This window comes from Oryzias melastigma, linkage group LG19 (assembly GCF_002922805.2).
Source record: "Oryzias melastigma strain HK-1 linkage group LG19, ASM292280v2, whole genome shotgun sequence".
NCBI lineage: Eukaryota > Metazoa > Chordata > Actinopteri > Beloniformes > Adrianichthyidae > Oryzias > Oryzias melastigma.
The window spans coordinates 21,466,763-21,481,728 of record NC_050530.1 but is presented as its reverse complement, the minus strand read 5'-3'; the positions used below and the strand labels follow the sequence as shown (position 1 = coordinate 21,481,728).

Sequence of the window (14,966 nt, the reverse complement as noted above, 5' to 3'; positions counted from 1 at the left end):
CAAACGAGGTTATGATGTTTTCTAATAAAGTTTTAAAAGAAGACTCTTGAAGTGGTTAATAACAACTTGAAAAGTAAGTTTAGTAATACATATATGCTCATTCTGAAAAGAAACCTTACAAAAAGGTTAAATAATATTACAAATTAACACATTTAAAAAAATAAAATCAAATGTTATGCCAAATAACAAGTAGCTTCCGAGATCAGACGAGATCGGGCGCGCTCAGGGCGGTGTGGCCGTAAGCTGCTAGAAGTGTCAAAACCACGCCCGGCAAACCAGTACGCTCTAGCTTTGGAAAGTCCGGAAATACACTGGCTCGCAGCTCTAGGCCATGTACCTGGATGAGCAAGCCAATCAGCGGCACAAGGTTCAACTGTGCAGCCACGTTTTCCTTTTTTCCTGCCTCACCCTCTTCATCTGTGTCCTCCTGAATGTGGAAAAAAAAACCCAGCAGCCCCCTAACAGCTTTTGAAACGCACACACTTGCAGTAGAAATAGTCCACAACAACAGGTTTTCAATTTAAGAAAGTTTCAGCCATCCAGGGAGTAGGATTAGGCATTTGCACCTTAATGCTGACCGCTCTGAAGGTCAATGAGCACATTGGGTGAAGCGTGACAGAATTATCTCTGTATAATAAAAAAAAGAAAGAAAGAAAGGTAGGATTAGAAGAAAAAAAAAGAAGCACAAGTTGACGCGCTGCTGCTTTTTGAAAAGTGTAAGGCCCTCTAGTGGTGGACAGAAAGAGTTTGAAAACTTACAGCATCTGGTATTCCCAGGCGGTCTCCCATCCAAGTACTAACCAGACCCAACCTTGCTTAGCTTCCGAGATCAGACGAGATCGGACGCGCTCAGGGCGGTGTGGCCGTAAGCTGCTAGAAGTGTCAAAACCACGCCCGGCAAACCAGTACGCTCTAGCTTTGGAAAGTCCAGAAACACACTGGCTCGCAGCTTTAGGCCATGTACTGTAGGAAAAAAAGCTGCTCCATTTCTCAAATTCAGTGTCCAGCCAAGTGTCCAAGATAAATGGTTAAACAAGGGCTTCCAGGGAAGATAAGACAGAAATAGATGAGGTGTTGGATCGCCTGGTGTTGACGAAGGTTCCTCTGGTACGATTGCCAAAAAAGGACTGTTGTCCCATTGAAGGCGGTGAGTGTGCCGTGCTTTTGGACACGTACACTCGGGTATAAAGATTGGTGAGAACAGAGGATCGGGGGCTCTTTAACAAAATCTGACTAGTTACGCTGGAAGATTTCTCTGACTTTATTCATGAATAAACAGACCCTCTGGGCACGTGCAGAGTCGGGTTTTTCATTTTACTTTGACTCAATTTTTCCTCAACATATTGACGTCCCTGGGTGGGCCGCATAGGTGGATCTCCAAATCGCAAACGCTGCAGCACAAAAGATACGAGGTAAGAGAATTTTCTCTTAAATTGGTGATTTGGGGAGACGGCACAGAGGCCTGGCGGCCCCGAACTTGAACTTCTGCTGTGCTCAGGGGGAATGAGAGTCATAAATTAGGTTGATTTAATTGGTGAAATAATATCTAAAATATCAAAACAAATGGCACAAGCGAACTCAAAAGCTTGACTCACCATGGCCTCAAGATGGTACATTTGATGTTGACGTTTGCACAATAATGGAAACTCGAATTAAAGATTACAAACCAAAGGATCATAGTAAAAAACGCAACCAAAAGAGACAGACCGAATTACAAATACTCGATTTGTTTAAAACTGAAGGTCAGAACTATAGAGACAAAATCAGAGGAAAACTAGCTGAACTGAAAAATCTTAATATAAAGAGCAACAATGAGAAAAGACCAAGAATTCAATACGTCTGCAGGAATATACCCATCTCTAGCTGGAACATTAAGCATCAATGGGAATTTTTAATATGACAAAGCTAATACCCAGAAGGGAACAAGTTTTAACCTAAATGTGGAAGCTTCTCCTAAAAAAGCAGTAGGAGGGTCCGTGGACGCATGTTCACCAGGGACAGGAGCTGAAAATGCCCATTCTCTACCAGTAGAGCGAGGTCCATGCGACAGTGTGGAGGAAATAAACCGGGAACAACTACATCCTCAGCATTGCAGCACAGGGCGAAAAGCAGAAAAGCCCAGGCAAAGTCAAATTCTGGACTGTTATGCTGAACGAACTGCACAGAGAGAGGGAGCACAGAGTGAGTCGTACTGGATAGATATGGCCGACCAATCTAGACTGAACCAACCCAGAATAAAGGAAAAAACCATCATTGAAGAATATGAAGAAAAAATGGATAAGATATACAACACATGTAAGGAGCTTCAAAATTTATCAGTAAATGCAGAAGCTCACTCTAACGCAGAAGGAAAGCAGAAAAAAGGAAGAGAAGAGCCATATGATCTCAGATACAGACCTAACATACACCCACCTGATAGGTATACTGATCCAGGTCAATTTCCGATTTTAATAAAAGGCACACACGCACACTATATACCATGGCAGTCTGTGGATTTGACTGGGCTGGTTGCCCGGCTCCCCGACTTGCATGATGGTGCAGCTAAATGGATTCGAGTCTTTGAGGAAGAGACAGTGGGGAAGATGTTGGCTATTGGTGACATAAAGGCAGTTCTGGCACAGATCTTGGGGGTTCCAACTATGGAAAACATCATCCACAAGACTGGTTATGTCTGGATGAAGAGTCACATGGCTGATGGGACTGAGTTTAATGCCTACCGTGCCGCCATGTGGCAGGCTCTAAGGGAGGAATTTCCCAACAAGATTGACCGCAAAGGACTGAAAGGTGAGCCATTGATGGACAATGAGAATCCCATTGCATACATAAACAAGCAAATGAAGAGGTGGAAACAAGAGACTGAGGAGGAGCCTGAACGCTCTCCGCTCTTAATGACTCTGTTCAGAGAATCAATAATTGAGGCCTTGCCGACTCCAGCCCAGGCCAAACTGGAGGATGTGGTGGGACTGAGTTCTATGCCACACAGACAGTTTTGGGACCATGTGGTCCATGTGATTGAAAAATACAGAAAAGAGCAGGAACAACAGAGGGAGCAGGACACGCGGACTCAGAGAAAAGTCACGCAACTTCAGCTGAATGAACTGCAGAACAAAGGCAAAGCAAAGACGCAGGCACCTGTACTGAGTGCTGAACCAAGGGACATTGCAGGATGGGTGCCAGTACAACAGTCAGGTGCAGCCCCTCCAGTTGGACCACCTGCATCAGCCCCTCAAGTCCAACAACCACCAGTTGTTAATGTGTACTCCCAGCAGGCCCCAGGACCAAGGAATGGTCGGTTTGCAGGGGGGCCAAGGCCTCAAGGGGGGAGTCCAATGGGATACCCAAGGGCTCCACAAACTCCAGGACTGTGTTGGGGCTGCCAGTCACCGAGTCATCTCTGGAACCAGTGTCCTAACAAATGTGCGGATGCCATTTCGCTACCAATATCCGTTGAAACCTGAAGCTGAAGAAGGAATTAGCCACACGATACGAGGGCTTTTAGAAGCTGGTGTGTTGACTGAAGTACACAGTCCGTGTAACACTCCCATCCTACCATTGTTGAAGGCAGATAAATCTAAGTATCGCTTGGTGCATGATTTACGAGGTGTGAATGAGGTAGTACAGGACTGGCCGGCTGATGTCCCCAACCCTCATACTTTGCTAACAAACATCCCTCCAAGGGCTAAGTTTTTCACCGTGATTGATTTTTGCTCAGCCTTTTTTAGTATTCCGTTAGCTGAGGAGTCTCAGTACCTTTTTGCGTTCACATACAGGAAAAAGAAGTAAAGTTACACTAGACTTCCACAAGGGTTTAAACACAGCCCACATGTGTTCAATCAGATTCTGAGGAGAGACCTAGAAGGGCTACGTATTAGCAGTACCTTGCTACAGTATGTTGATGACTTACTGATTTGTTCAGACACAATTGAGGAGTGTCATAAAGACTCGATGACACTAAGTTTAAGTTTAAGTTTTATTTATTTATATAGCGCCTTCAAATGGCCATTGGCCAAACAAGGCGCTGTACATTAAAAAAAACAATAAAAAACAACAGTTAAGATATTAAAAAAACAGATGAAAATAAACTTTAAGAGTAAAAACATATAAATAAGTTACATAAAAGCGTAAAAATACCAGATAAAAACGAGGATAAAACAGTAGAACAGTAAAACACACCAGCAGAACAGAGTCTCATGTCATGTCAAATGCCTGGCGGTAAAAATGGGTTTTAAGAAGTGTTTTAAAAATGGACAGTGAGGACGCCTGCCGAATGCTCAGCGGTAAAGCGTTCCACAGCTTCGGTGCACAGATTGAAAACGCTCGTTCCCCCCTGAGCTTCCTCTTGGACCTCGGTACCTCCAGGAGAAGCTGATCAGCTGACCTGAGGCTCCGGGTCGGGGTGTAGGGACAGAGAAGCTCAGAGAGGTACGGCGGTGCACAGTTGTTTAAAGATTTAAAAACAAATAAAAGAATCTTAAAATGAATTCTAAAATTCACAGGCAGCCAGTGAAGGGTAGCCAGGATGGGGGTGATGTGGTCCCTCTTTCGCGCTCCAACCAGAACCCGAGCCGCAGCATTCTGGACCAGCTGGAGACAGGAGAGGGACGACTGGCTAACTCCAAAATAAAGAGAGTTACAGTAATCCAGCCGGGATGTAATAAAAGCATGGATTACTGTCTCAAAATTACGTTTAGATAAAAATGGTTTGGCCTTCACCAGCTGCCTCAGATAAAAGAAGCTGGATTTTACCACTGAGCTGACTTGACCGTCAAGTTTAAAATCACTGTCCATCTTAAAACCCAGATTTGACACGGACTGTCTGAGATGAGGAGTCAAAGGACCCAGCTCCACTGAGGAGGGGTCACAGGAGCTGCTAGGACCAAACACCATCACTTCCGTTTTCTTGTCATTGAAACTTAAAAAGCTGAGGGCCATCCAGTCTTTAATGTCTTGAAGACAAGACAGAAGTGGTGTAACGGAGCCTCCTTTCCTTATTGGTAAATAAATCTGGCTGTCATCAGCGTAACAGTGAAAGGAGACTCCGTGTTTTCTCAGGATGGCACCCAGAGGAAGGAGGTACAGGGTGAATAAAAGTGGTCCTAGAATAGAGCCCTGTGGAACCCCAAACAACAGTGGAGCAGTTGAGGAATAGGATCCAGACATAAGACATAAGATCTAAGCCAGTCGAGTGCGGTACCACAGATTCCAGCCAAACCTTTCAACCTAGACAATAAGATAGTGTGGTCCACAGTGTCAAAAGCTGCGGACAAGTCCAGCAGAAGAAGGACAACAAAGTTTCCATCATCAGTTGCCCGGAAGATGTCATTAAAAACCCTCAACAGCGCAGATTCTGTGCTGTGGAGGGTTTTAAAGCCGGATTGAAACCTTTCCATGACATCGTTTTCATTTAGGAAGGATTGCAACTGTAGGTACACCACTTTCTCCAGAATTTTTGAGAGAAAGGGTAACCTAGAGATGGGCCTGAAGTTGGCTAAAACAGAGTTGTCAAGGTTTGGTCTTTTGATCAGAGGTTTAACAACAGCATGCTTGAAATCTGTAGGTACCACACCCGTTGACAGACTGGTGTTAATAACAGTGAGAATCAGCTGCCCTATGCTGGTGAAGACTTGTTTTAAAAAGCGAGGGGGGACGGCATCCAGCGGAGAGCCTGATGGTTTCATGTGATTGACAATGTCTTCTAGAAAAGACAGAGTCACAGGCTCAAACGACTGGAGCACAGCTCGAGGAGGGATAAAAACAGATGGATCAAAGCCGGGAGCTAAAATAACAGATCTGATGTCAGCAACCTTCTGAATAAAAAAGTTTAAAAATTCATTACACAATTCAGAAGATGCTTCCTGGCAATCAGACTGTGGGGTGTTAAGAACAGAGGTGACAGATTTAAAAAGCACACGTGGATTGTGGCTGTTAGTCTCAATAATGTTGGACAGATATGCTTCACGTGATTTTTTGACAGTGATCTGATAATGATGCCAGCAGTCCTTTAAAATCTGGAATGAAACCTGCAGCTTATCCTTTTTCCACCTACGTTCTGCTCTACGAGTCTCCCTCCTTGCCTGACGGGTGCTCTCATTAAACCAGGGCTCAGGTTTGGCCCTAGGTCTCATGGTTTTAAATGGAGCAACAGAGTCCAGAACGTTCAGGCAGGAGGAGTGAAACCAAGAACAAAGTTCCTCAGCAGATAGGTCAGAGGGCACAGATAGGCGGTCAAAGGCAGCAGTGAAATGGACGGCAGTGAAAGAGTTAAAAACTCTACAGCGCTGAACAGGCGCGCCAGATTTAAAAGGAACACAAGACAAACCAGCATCAAACAGAACAGACAAATGATCCGAAAAAACACTATCAAAAAGGTCCATATTAGAGACAGACACGCCACATGAAAGAACGAGGTCCAGCGTGTGACCCTGTTCATGAGTGGGTCCAGACACACACTGCACGAAGTTAAAAGAGTCAATGATGGATAAAAACTCTTTAACCAGAGCTTTGTCTGGACAGCACACGTGAATGTTCAAGTCCCCCACAATCAAAGCACGATCATATTGTGGCATGACGTCTGCCAGGAAATCAGAAAAGTCATTTAAAAAGTCTTTGTTATATTTGGGCGGTCTGTAAATGACCGCACACATCACCGGCTGCGACAGACCCACCTCGAACAAAGTCGCTTCGAAGCTGGCGCCGGGAGACAGGAAAGTCCGCTGCTTGCATTTAAAAGTGTCTTTAAAAACGACTGCCGTTCCTCCTCCACGACCAGAGGTCCTCGGAGAACTCAGGAACGAGCATCCAGCTGGTACGAGCTCCGCAAACGCGCTGTGATCCCCGGGAGCCGCCCACGTCTCCGTTAGGCAGAGGAAATCCAGCTCCTGGGAGATGAAGAAATCCCGGAGGATGTAGGTCTTATTTGCCAGCGATCTGGCGTTCACCAGCCCGATCCTGGCGGGGATTTCAGCCTGAGGATCTTCCGTGAGTCGTGGCGCACGGAGCAGCGTCCTCAGGTTCCCGGGATTAACTCCGCGCTGGCGAGGCCGGGGAGAGCAGGTGCAGCGGGGCGGAACGTCACCGTCAAAGCCGACGAGAGGTGTTAGGCACATCGCTGGTGGATCCAGTGAGCGCCAGGGCACGAGCATTCCAGATTCTGGTCGGGATAAGGACGTAGAACGTGCCAGGGAGATCTTAAACCTGCTCATCCGACCACCGCGCTTGCCGCGCCGGCGTTTCCGCCGGGGAAGGAGAGCCGACACCCTGAACAGGTGGGTCGGGATCTCCGACAGCACAGGTGGCACGGGTTTCTGTCCATTTCGACCAGATAAAATTACAGATCTGGCATCTGGTCGAAGATTTATGAGGGCTTGACGGTTGTAAACCAGCAGAGACTGGATGCTGATACACGAAAACGTAAAAAACAGAAAATACGGCAGAAGCGACAGACGAGCAGCCACGTACACCGGCGCCATCTTGAGTGTCGTGATCTGCTTCACTGTATGTAATTAGACTGTCAGAGGGGGGGACATAAAGTGTCTCAAGCCAAAATGCAGTACTGCCAAACACAAGTGGAGTATTTGGGAAGACTAATCTCACATGGAACTATTGGAGTGACCCCTTCTCAGTTGGAGGGAGTCAGTAAGGCTCCACGGCCCCGAACAGTTGGTCAAATGATGACGTTTTTGGGAATGACAGGCTTTAATTCAGAATGGATTGAAGATTATGCCATTAAAACGGCTCCTCTTCGTGAACCGATGAAGTCAACAGGCACACAAGCCTTGTCAACCCCTTTACAGTGGACCAGAGAGGCTACGATAGCTTTTGAAACTATCAAACAGGAAATGCAAACAGAGCCTGCATTAGCAACGCCAAATTATGAGAAACCTTTTTTGCTATATGTGTCAAATCGCCGTGACATGTATGCGACAGCCGTGTTGATGCAGGAGACATGCAGTGGGAGGAGGAAGCAACCCATTGCTTACTATAGTTCAAAGATTGACAGTGTAGTACAGGGATGGCCTCCATGTTATCAGGGCTTGGCAGCAGTGTACTATGCTTACGAGAAAGACTCATCAATAACGATGGGGTATCCAGTGACCATTTACACTCATCACAAAGTAACAGAGTTGGTAGATCAGGGAAGGTTTGTGGTGAATCAATCGAGATGTTTGCAGTTTGCAGCATTGTTAACGCATCCTGATGTGACAATCAAGCGTTGTACTACAGTGAACCCAGCAGATGTTGTTCCATTTGACTTTGAGGGGGAGCCTCATGAATGCGTGGCTGAGTCCATGAAATATTCCAGGTTGAGGCCTGATCTTGAGTCAGTCCCGCTAGTAAATGCTGACGTTACGTACTTTGTGGATGGCTCATGTTACAGAGATCATCTGGGAAATCATGCAGGCTATGCTGTAGTAGAACCGAGAGAAGATGCCTTTGCAACAGTTAAAGCGGAACACTGTGTGCAGCCATGTTCAGCTCAGCTAGCTGAACTAAAGGCTTTGACAGCAGCTTGTGAACTAGCGAAAGGGAAAGTTGCCAACGTGCTCACAGACAGTTCCTATGCACATGGTGTATGTCATCTTTTTGGAGCCGTGTGGAAACAGAGAGGTTTTCGGAGAACAGATGGAACACCAATTCAGCATGAACAACAAATAATTGCTTTAATCAGAGCTATGATGCAGCCTTCAAAGTTAGCCATAATTAAGTGCCAAGCGCACAGAAAGAGGGATGATGGTGTGACAAAAGGGAACAATGCAGCAGACATTGCTGCTAAGGAAGCATCCCGGAGTGAAGTTCCAATACTATCACCCGTGATCGCGATAAAGACATTGGCTATGCCAGAAGACATAATTTTGATGCAACAAAATGCAAGTCTGAGTGAACGAAGCCTGTGGGAAAAAAGGGGTGCCTCGGCAGACAAGGAAGGGTTGTGGAGATCACATGAGGGCTTGTTGATGGCTCCTGTGACTCTTCTGACGGTCCTAGTGTCTGAGGCACATAACCCTGACCACTGTGCTCGAAAAGAAGTGATTAAACGCATAAGGAACCAAGGCTATTGGTCACCTTACTTGCAAGCAATGGCGGATGAGATCCTAAGTCAATGTGAAGTCTGTGCATTGCGAAATGTGAGAAAAGGTATTCAAACCCCGACTGGACACATTCCAGTGCCGGAAGGTCCATTCAAACACTTAATCATAGACTATGTTGATATGCTCAAAACAGTGCAGGGAAAACGCTACATGGCGGTCATCATCGATGCCTACAGCAGGTGGGTAGAGGCCGTTCCTTCCAAGGATCTGGGGGCAGAAACCGTGGTGAAGTTTTTGGTCAGAGAAGTAATACCACGGTTTGGCTTCCCATCAAAAATCTCATCTGACAATGGTGCAGCATTTGTTCAAAAAGTAGCACGGTGGATCTTACAACAGCTGCGAATCAAACAACATCTGGGAGCTGTGTATCATCCACAGAGTCAAGGTCTTGTTGAAAGAGTCAATGGGACCCTCAAAACACGGATTGGTAAAATCTGTGCTAGTGCAAAACTAAACTGGGTCGACGCTTTGCCACTTGCTCTGCTGAGTTACCGCATGCAAATTCATAGTGCTACTCACTTATCGCCACATGAAATGCTTACTGGCCGACCAATGCCGACCCCACAATTCAGGGAGCCGTATAAAGGCCCCACATTGGAGCAGTTGCAAGGTGAATAAACTGAATATGTGAGACAACTTACTGCAATCCATAAGTCTATATATTTACAGGAAAAGCGTAAGGAGTCTCAGCTACAGGTGGAGTTGGAGAGGCTGGTGAAGCCAGGTGACCGGGTCTACATTAAGGTGTTCCGGAGAAAGTGGCACGAGCCAAGACGAGAGGGGCCTTACTTGGTGGTTCGAGCGACGCCGACTGCAGTCCAAGTCGAGGGTAGCACCACGTGGTATCATCTCAACCACTGCACCAGGGCCACCTGCCCAGATGAGGAGTGTAAATTGCCGTTGGGGCTTCCAAGAGAGTGGTTCGATGGGTCGCACACTCCAGCTACTAATGAGACTTGTTCTACTCTGGCTACTGACAGGAAACCTGCAGAGTGCAAGCCTGTCAGAGACATTGAAACCTCAAGAGAAGCCACAGTCAAAGGTGAATCTGACCCGGCAGGAGGCGGGTCTGGATCAGGAGTGCCTGCCACCGAGAGGAGAGAATGAAACACGTCCAGATGATCGGCACATGAACAGCCATGAAGCAGACCTTCTTAGAGCAGGTGATGTGATAGCGAGGTCCAATGACTCTGTGCTGAGCATGGCAGATAATGTCAATCTTAACAGAAGTTCCCAGGTTACGGCCAGATCTCCAGGACTTTCGAAGGGATGTATATCAAAGGTTAGTAGTCTCCTAGGTAAAACAGAGACAGTGCCCACGCCAGTTCCCACGCCGGCAAACATAGTGTTGACAAAGCCAACTATAGCTCATGAGCTGACCGCAACAGCACCCATGATAGTGTATACGTATTATTATGGTGATCAGGTTCAACGACCAACGCTCTAGAGAAGCTACAGTGACTCAAAGCATGAACGGAACTCAGTACTGCAGCTAGAGGTGGTCATCATGAAAGTCATGTCCTGACCTCAAAATTATGAAAAAAAACTTGGATGGGAGACCGCCTGGGAATACCAGACTGCAAGTGTGTGCGTTTCAAAAGCTGTTTGGGAGGCTGCTGGGTTTTTCTCCACATTCAGGAGGACACAGATGAAGAGGGTGAGGCAGGAAAAAAGGAAAACATGGCTGCACAGCTGAACCTTGTGCCGCTGATTGGCTTGCAGGTACATGGCCTAGAGCTGCGAGCCAGTGTGTTTCCGGACTTTCCAAAGCTAGAGCGTACTGGTTTGCCGGCCGTGGTTTTGACACTTCCAGCAGCTTACGGCCACACCGCCCTGAGCGCGCCCGATCTCGGAAGACAAGCAGGGTTGGGTCTGGTTAGTACTTGGATGGGAGACCGCCTNCCAAAGCTAGAGCGTACTGGTTTGCCGGACGTGGTTTTGACACTTATAGCAGCTTACGGCCACACCGCCCTGAGCGCACCCTATCTCGTCAGATCTCGGAAGCTAAGCAGGGTTGGGTCTGGTTAGTACTTGGATGGGAGACCGCCTGGGAATATCAGATGCTGTAAGTTTTCAAACTCTTTCTGTCCACCACTAGAGGGCCTTACACTTCTTAAAAAGAAACACCGTGTCCACTTGTGCTTCTTTTTTTTCCTTTTAATCATAGCTTTCTTTCTTTCTTTTTTTTATTATACAGAGATAATTCTGTCACGCTTCGCCCAATGTGTTCATTGACCTTCAGAGCGGTCAGCATTAAGGTGCAAATGCCTAATCCTGCTCCCTGAATGGCTGAAACTTTCTTGATTGAAAACCTGTTGTTGCGGACTATTTCTACTGCACTGTGTGCGTTTCAAAAGCGGTTTGGGGGGCTGCTGGGTTTTTCTCTACATTCAGGAGGACACAGATGAAGAGGGTGAAGCAGGAACAAAGGAAAACGTGGCTGCACAGCTGAACCTTGTGCCGCTGATTGGCTTGCTCATCCAGGTACATGGCCTAGAGCTGCGAGCCAGTGTGTTTCCGGACTTTCCAAAGCTAGATTGTACTGGTTTGCCAGGCGTGGTTTTGACACTTCTAGCAGCTTACGGCCACACTGCCCTGAGTGCGTCTGATCTCGGAAGCTAAGCAGGGTTTTGTCTGGTTAGTACTTGGATGGGAGACTGCCTGGGAATACCAGATGCTGTAAGTTTTCAAACTCTTTCTGTCCACCACTAGAGGGCCTTACACTTTTCAAAAAGCAACAGCGCGTCCACTTGTGCTTCTGTTTTTTTCTTCTAATCCTTCCTTTCTCCCTTTCTTTTTTTTTATACAGAGATAATTCTGTCACGCTTCACCCAATGAAACGCTCATTGACCTTCAGAGCGGTCAGCATTAAGGTGCAAATGCCTAATCCTACTCCCTGGATGGCTGAAACTTTCTTGATTGAAAACCTGTTGTTGTGGACTATTTCTACTGCAAGTGTGTGCGTTTCAAAAGCTGTTTGGGGGGCTGCTGGGTTTTTCTCCACATTCAGGAGGACACAGATGAAGAGGGTGAGGCAGGAAAAAAGGAAAACGTGGCTGCACAGCTGAACCTTGTGCCGCTGATTGGCTTGCTCATCCAGGTACATGGCCTAGAGCTGCGAGCCAGTGTGTTTCCGCACTTTCCAAAGCTAGAGCGTACTGGTTTGCCGGGCGTGGTTTTGACACTTATAGCATCTTACGGCCACACCGCCCTGAGTGCGCCCTATCTCGTCAGATCTCGGAAGCTAACCAGGGTTGGGTCTGGTTAGTACTTGGATGGGAGACCGCCTGGGAATACCAGATGCTGCAAGTTTTCAAACTCTTTCCGTCCACCACTAGAGGGCCTTACACTTTTCAAAAAGCAACAGCGCGTCCACTTGTGCTTCTTTTTTTTCTTCTAATCCTACCTTTCTCTCTTTATTTTTATTTTTTTTTTATTATACAGAGATAATTCTGTCACGCTTCACCCAATGTGCTCATTGACCTTCAGAGCGGTCAGCATTAAGGTGCAAATGCCTAATCCTACTCCCTTTAAGGCTGAAACTTTCTTGATTGAAAACATGTTGCTGTGGACTATTTCTACTGCAAGTGTGTGCGTTTCAAAAGCTGTTTGGGGGGCTGCTGGGTTTTTCTCCACATTCAGGAGGACACAGATGAAGAGGGTGAGGCAGGAAAAAAGGAAAACGTGGCTGCACAGCTGAACATTGTGCCGCTGATTGGCTTGGTCATGCAGGTACATGGCCTAGAGCTGCGAGCCAGTGTGTTTCCGGACTTTCGAAAGCTAGAGCGTATTGGTTTTCCGGGCGTGGTCTTGACACTTCTAGCAGCTTACTGCCACACCGCCCTGAGCGCGTCTGATCTCGGCTGCTAAGCAGAGTTGGGTCTTGTTAGTACTTGGATGGGAGACCGCCTGGGAATACCAGATGCTGTAAGTTTTCAAACTCTTTCCGTCCACCACTAGAGGGCCTTACACTTTTCAAAAGGCAACAGCGCGTCCACTTGTGCTTCTTTTTTTTTTCTTCTAATCCTACCTTTCTTTCTTTCTTTTTTTTATTATACAGAGATATTTTTGTCACGCTTCACCCAATGTGCTCATTAACCTTCAGAGCGGTCAGCATTAAGGTGCAAATGCCTAATTCTACTCCCTGGATGGCTGAAACTTTCTTGATTGAAAACCTGTTGTTGTGGACTATTTCTACTGCAAGTGTGTGCATTTCAAAAGCTGTTTGGGGGGCTGCTGGGTCTTTCTCCACATTCAGGAGGACATAGATGAAGAGGGTGAGGCAGGATAAAAGGAAAACGCGGCTGCACAGCCGAACCTTGTGCCGCTGATTGGCTTGCTCATCCAGGTCCATGGCCTAGAGCTGCGAGTCAGTGTGTTTCCGTACTTTCAAAAGCTAGAGCGTACTGGTTTGCCGGGCCTGGTTTTGACACTTCTAGCAGCTTACGGCAACACACCCCTGAGTGCGTCCGATCTTGAAAGCTAAGCAGGGTTGGGTCTGGTTAGTACTTGGATGGGAGACCGCCTGGGAATACCAGATGCTGTAAGTTTTATACTCTTTCCGTCCACCACTAGAGGGCCTTACACTTTTCAAAAAGAAACACCGCGTCCACTTGTGCTTCTTTTTTTTTTCTAATCCTACCTTTCTTTCTTTCTTTTTTTTACTATACAGAGATAATTCTGTCACGCTTCACCCAATGTGCTCATTGACCTTCAGAGCGGTCAGCGTTAAGGTGCAAATGCCTAATCCTACTCCCTGAATGGCTGAAACTTTCTTGATTGAAAACCTGTTGTTGTGGACTATTTCTACTGCACTGTGTGCGTTTCAAAAGCTGTTTGGGGGGCTGCTGGGTTTTTCTCTACATTCAGGAGGACACAGATGAAGAGGGTGAAGCAGGAACAAAGGAAAACGTGGCTGCACAGCTGAACCTTGTGCCGCTGATTGGCTTGCTCATCCAGGTACATGGCCTAGAGCTGCGAGCCAGTGTGTTTCCGGACTTTCCAAAGCTAGAGCGTAGTGGTTGGCCGGGCGTGGTTTTGACACTTCTAGCATCTTACGGCCACACCGCCCTGTGCACGCCCGCTCTCGTCTGATCCTGGAAGCTAAGCAGCGTTTGTTCTGGTTAGTACTTGGATGGGAGACCGCCTGGGAATACCAGATCCTGTAACTTTACAAACTCTTTCCGTCCACCACTAGAGGGCCTTACACTTTTCAAAAAGAAACACCGCGTCCACTTGTGCTTCTTTTTTTTCTTTTAATCCTACCTTTCTTTCTTTCTTTTTTTTATTATACAGAGATAATTCTGTCACGCTTCACCCAATGTGCTCATTGACCTTCAGAGCGGTCAGCATTAAGGTGCAAATGCCTAATCCTACTCCCTGGATGGCTGAAACTTTCTTGATTGAAAACCTGTTGTTGTGGACTATTTCTACTGCAAGTGTGTGCGTTTCAAAAGCTGTTTGGGGGGCTGCTGGGTTTTTCTCCACATTCAGGAGGACACAGATGAAGAGGGTGAGGCAGGAAAAAAGGAAAACGTGGCTGCACAGCTGAACCTTGTGCCGCTGATTGGCTTGCTCATCCAGGTACATGGCCTAGAGCTGCGAGCCAGTGTGTTTCCGGACTTTCCAAAGCTAGAGCGTACTGGTTTGCCGGGCGTGGTTTTGACACTTCTAGCAGCTTACGGCCACACCGCCCTGAGCGCGCCCTATCTCCTCTGATCTCGGAAGCTAAGCAGGGTTGGGTCTGGTTAGTACTTGGATGGGAGACCGCCTTTAAATACCAGATGCTGTAAGTTTTCAAACTCTTCTGTCCACCACTAGAGGGCCCTACACTTTTTAAAACGAAACACCGCGTCCACTTGTGCTTCTTTTTTTCCT

The 14,966-nt window shown here is 46.9% G+C and overlaps 2 non-coding genes and 5 pseudogenes across 2 annotated transcripts; 6 read left to right on the top strand and 1 right to left on the bottom strand.

The window, feature by feature from the left end:
- Positions 1-752: 752 nt before the first annotated feature.
- Positions 753-871, bottom strand: LOC112162371. The gene has a single exon (XR_002922059.1). It is a non-coding gene; the product is annotated as a 5S ribosomal RNA (ribosomal RNA).
- Positions 872-11,042: 10,171 nt separating this feature from the next.
- LOC112162370 lies at positions 11,043-11,161 on the top strand. Its single transcript, XR_002922058.1, has one exon. It is a non-coding gene; the product is annotated as a 5S ribosomal RNA (ribosomal RNA).
- A 505-nt stretch (positions 11,162-11,666) lies between these two features.
- Positions 11,667-11,775, top strand: LOC112162367 (annotated as a pseudogene).
- A 507-nt stretch (positions 11,776-12,282) lies between these two features.
- LOC112162362 lies at positions 12,283-12,401 on the top strand (annotated as a pseudogene).
- A 1,129-nt stretch (positions 12,402-13,530) lies between these two features.
- On the top strand, positions 13,531-13,639 carry LOC112162366 (annotated as a pseudogene).
- A 502-nt stretch (positions 13,640-14,141) lies between these two features.
- Positions 14,142-14,260, top strand: LOC112162368 (annotated as a pseudogene).
- A 505-nt stretch (positions 14,261-14,765) lies between these two features.
- On the top strand, positions 14,766-14,884 carry LOC112162365 (annotated as a pseudogene).
- The last annotated feature ends 82 nt before the right edge of the window (positions 14,885-14,966 follow it).